The sequence below is a fragment of the Durio zibethinus genome, unplaced genomic scaffold (assembly GCF_047325235.1).
Source record: "Durio zibethinus cultivar Kanyao isolate XHJ-2024 unplaced genomic scaffold, ASM4732523v1 HiC_scaffold_3, whole genome shotgun sequence".
In the NCBI taxonomy this organism is placed as follows: domain Eukaryota; kingdom Viridiplantae; phylum Streptophyta; class Magnoliopsida; order Malvales; family Malvaceae; genus Durio; species Durio zibethinus.
The window spans coordinates 1,440,827-1,445,700 of NW_028323044.1; positions in this window are offsets into that span (position 1 = coordinate 1,440,827).

The window sequence follows — 4,874 nt, forward strand, 5'->3', positions numbered from 1 at the left end:
ATTATCTATGGAATTCGAACCCGAACTCTATTTACGATTCCTTATTTCTATCTCATTAGCCCTTATTTCATTTCGTATTTTATTTTAGCATATCGATTTTTTTTTACGTCCAACCTATCCCCCCTTTTTCCATCTATATTCCTTTTTTTTCATTTCATAAACGAATTACGCATATTTTCACATCTAGGATTTACATATACAACATATATTACTGTCAAGAGTGAATTTCTTATTCTTTCTTATTTCTTATTATTGAATTTATATTATTTCTTATTTTATATTATTTCTTATTATCTTATTATCTTATTATTGATTATTATTGACTATTGACTTATTATTGAATTTATATTATTATAGTATTATCTTATTATTGACTATTGACTTATTATTGAATTTATATATTTTATATTTAATTTATATATTTTATATATATATTTTATATTTATAATTCTAATTATAATTATATATTTATAATATTTCTATTTCATTTATTTCATTTTCATTTCGATTCAAAAAAAAAGTAAGGAATTCTAAACTTGAAAAACACGGATTGGGTTGCGCCATACATATGAAAGAATATAGAATATGAAAGAATATAGAATAATGATGTATTTGGCGAATCAAATACCATGGTCTAATAAGGAACCTTTCGGATTAGTTGATAATTTTTTGAAAGATTTCTTCGAAAAGGTTTCATTAACTCCTAATTTATGCCGAGCAGACCTTGTTGTTGCGAAAATTTTCAATTCATGAGTTGTAGGGAGGGGCTTATGTCACCACAAACAGAGACTAAAGCAAGTGTTGGATTCAAAGCTGGTGTTAAAGAGTATAAATTGACTTATTATACTCCTGAATATGAAGTCAAAGATACTGATATCTTGGCAGCCTTCCGAGTAACTCCTCAACCCGGAGTTCCGCCCGAGGAAGCAGGGGCAGCAGTAGCTGCTGAATCTTCTACTGGTACATGGACAACCGTGTGGACCGATGGGCTTACCAGCCTTGATCGTTACAAAGGGCGATGCTACCACATTGAGCCCGTTGCTGGAGAAGAAAATCAATATATATGTTATGTAGCTTACCCCTTAGACCTTTTTGAAGAAGGTTCTGTTACTAACATGTTTACTTCCATTGTGGGTAATGTATTTGGGTTCAAAGCCCTGCGCGCTCTACGTCTAGAGGATCTGCGAATCCCTCCTTCTTATACTAAAACTTTCCAAGGCCCGCCTCATGGCATCCAGGTTGAAAGAGATAAATTGAACAAGTACGGTCGCCCCCTATTAGGATGTACTATTAAACCTAAATTGGGGTTATCCGCTAAGAACTACGGTAGAGCAGTTTATGAATGTCTACGTGGTGGACTTGATTTTACCAAAGATGATGAGAATGTGAACTCCCAACCATTTATGCGTTGGAGAGACCGTTTCTTATTTTGTGCCGAAGCAATTTTTAAAGCACAGGCTGAAACAGGTGAAATCAAAGGGCATTACTTGAATGCTACTGCGGGTACATGTGAAGAAATGATTAAAAGGGCCATATTTGCCAGAGAATTGGGAGCTCCCATCGTAATGCATGACTACTTAACAGGTGGGTTCACTGCAAATACTAGCTTGGCTCATTATTGCCGAGATAATGGTCTACTTCTTCACATCCATCGCGCAATGCACGCAGTTATTGATAGACAGAAGAATCATGGTATGCACTTTCGTGTACTAGCTAAAGCTTTACGTCTGTCTGGTGGAGATCATATTCACGCTGGTACAGTAGTAGGTAAACTTGAAGGAGAAAGGGACATAACTTTGGGCTTTGTTGATTTACTACGTGATGATTTTATTGAAAAAGATCGAAGCCGTGGTATTTATTTCACTCAAGATTGGGTTTCTATACCAGGTGTTCTGCCCGTAGCTTCGGGGGGTATTCACGTTTGGCATATGCCTGCTTTGACCGAGATCTTTGGAGATGATTCCGTACTACAATTCGGTGGAGGAACTTTAGGACACCCTTGGGGAAATGCACCGGGTGCCGTAGCTAATCGAGTAGCTTTAGAAGCATGTGTAAAAGCTCGTAATGAGGGACGTGACCTTGCCCGCCAGGGTAATGAAATTATCCGCGAGGCTGGCAAATGGAGTATGGAACTAGCTGCTGCTTGTGAAGTATGGAAGGAGATCAAATTTGAATTCGAAGCAATGGATACTTTAGATAAATAAAATTTGAATTCGAAGCAATGGATACTTTGTAATCCAGTAATTACTGTTGGTTTGTTGAATTGCAATTAAACTCGGCCCAATCTTTTACTAAAAGGATTGAGCCGATCCTAAAGATTGGTGTATTCTTTTCTATCCTATTCGTTCCGTGTTGGAATAGAAACTTATTGTATTAGTAGACGAGATTTTATTGTATTAGTAGACGATATTTTACGAAAAAGGTTCTTGATAGGAGAAAAATTTCTTTTTTCAATTTTTTCAGTGCGAATTTTACACAACATAGGGAAATCGCTATTTCTAATTGAAAATTTATATTTATAATTGAAAAGAAAAAAGTAAAGTATCATATATCATATATAATGAACTGATACTCCAGGTTCTCACAAACGAGAATCCTTTACTTCAATATTCACTCATTATTAGTTTAATGATTGTATCCATTATGCGTATTCCGATAGGAAATAAATGATTTTTTTTTTTTCATCAAATGACTATTCATCTATTATACTTTACATCTAAATAGAGGCAAGAAAACTCTATGGAAAAATTATGGTTCAATTTTATCTTGTCTAAGGGGGAATTAGAATACAGATGTGGGCTAAGTAAATCAATGGATAGCCTTGGTCCTATTGAAAATACTAGTGTAAACGAAGACCCGGTTAGAAATGATATGGATAAAAACATTCATGGTTGTAGTGACAGCTCTAGTTATTACAGTAAGGTTGATCATTTAGTTGGCGTCAAAGACATTCGGAATTTCATTTCTGATGACACCCGAATTAGGGTTTTAATTAGGGATAGTAATCAGGATAATGATAGTAATCAGGATAATTATTCTCTATATTTTAATAGTGAAAATCAAATTTTTGAGATTGACAATGACGATCCCCACTATGATTTTAACTTGTATGATACTAACTATAGTTGGAATAATCACATTAAGAGTTGTATTAACTCTTATCTTCGTTCTCAAACCTGTATTGATAGTTCCATTTTAAGTGGTAGTGACAATTACAATGATAGTTATATTTATAATTGCATTTGTGGTTACATTTGTGTTGAAGGTGGAAATAGTAGTGAAGACAATGGTTTAACTCTAAAAGAAAGTTGCGCAAATGGTAATGATTTAACTCTAAAAGAAAGTTGCGCAAATGGTAATGATTTAACTCTAAAAGAAAGTTGCGCAAATGGTAATGATTTAACTCTAAAAGAAAGTTGCGCAAATGGTAATGATTTAACTCTAAAAGAAAGTTGCGCAAATGGTAATGATTTAACTCTAAAAGAAAGTTGCGCAAATGGTAATGATTTAACTCTAAAAGAAAGTTGCGCAAATGGTAATGATTTAGAAAGGCCTAAAGATTTCAAGCATTTGTGGGTTCTATGCGAAAATGAAGATTGTTATGGATTAAATTATAAGAAATTTCTTAAGCCAAAAATGAATATTTGTGAATACTGTGGATATCATTTGAAAATGAGTAGTTCAGATAGAATCGAACTTTCGATTGATCCAGGTACTTGGGATCCTATGGATGAAGACATGATCTCTCTGGATCCCATTGAATTTCAGTATGACGAAGATGGTATTGATTATGATCCATTTCAGTCTGACGAAGATGGTATTGATTATGATCCATTTCAGTCTGACGAAGATGGTTCTGACGAAGCTGACGAAGATGGTTCTGACGAAGCTGACGAAGATGGTTCTGACGAAGCTGACGAAGATGGTTCTGACGAAGCTGACGAAGATGGTTCTGACGAAGCTGACGAAGATGGTTCTGACGAAGCTGACGAAGATGGTTCTGACGAAGATGGTATTGATTATGATCCATTTCAGTCTGACCAAGAAGAGCCTTATATGGATGGTATTGATTCTGATCCATTTCAGTATGACGAAGATAAAGTTCAGTATGACGAAGATAAAGTTCAGTATGACAAAGATAAAGTTCAGTTTGACAAAGATAAAGTTCAGTATGACAAAGATAAAGTTCAGTTTAACAAAGATAAAGATGGTATTAATTATGATCCATTTCAGTTTAACAAAGATAAAGATGGTCTTGATTCTGATCCATTTCAGTATGACGAAGATAAAGTTCAGTATGACAAAGATAAAGTTCAGTTTGACAAAGATAAAGTTCAGTTTGACAAAGATAAAGTTCAGTTTGACAAAGATAAAGATAAAGATGGTATTGATTATGATCCATTTCAGTTTGACAAAGATAAAGATGGTATTGATTCTGATCCATTTCAGTATGACGAAGATGGTATTGATTCTTATCCGTTTGAGTATGACGAAGATGGTATTGATTCTGATCCGTTTGAGTATGACGAAGAGCCCTATAAAGATCGTCTTGATTCTTATCAAAGAGAGACAGGATTAACTGAGGCTATTCAAACAGGTACGGGTCAACTAAACGGTATTCCTATAGCAATCGGGGTTATGGATTTTCAGTTTATGGGGGGTAGTATGGGATCCGCAGTAGGCGAGAAAATCACCCGTTTGATCGAATATGCTACCAATAATTTTTTGCCTCTTATTCTAGTGTGTGCTTCCGGAGGAGCACGCATGCAAGAAGGAAGTTTGAGCTTGATGCAAATGGCTAAAATATCTTCTGCTTTATATGATTATCAATCAAATAAAAAGTTATTTTATGTATCAATTCTTACATCTCCTAC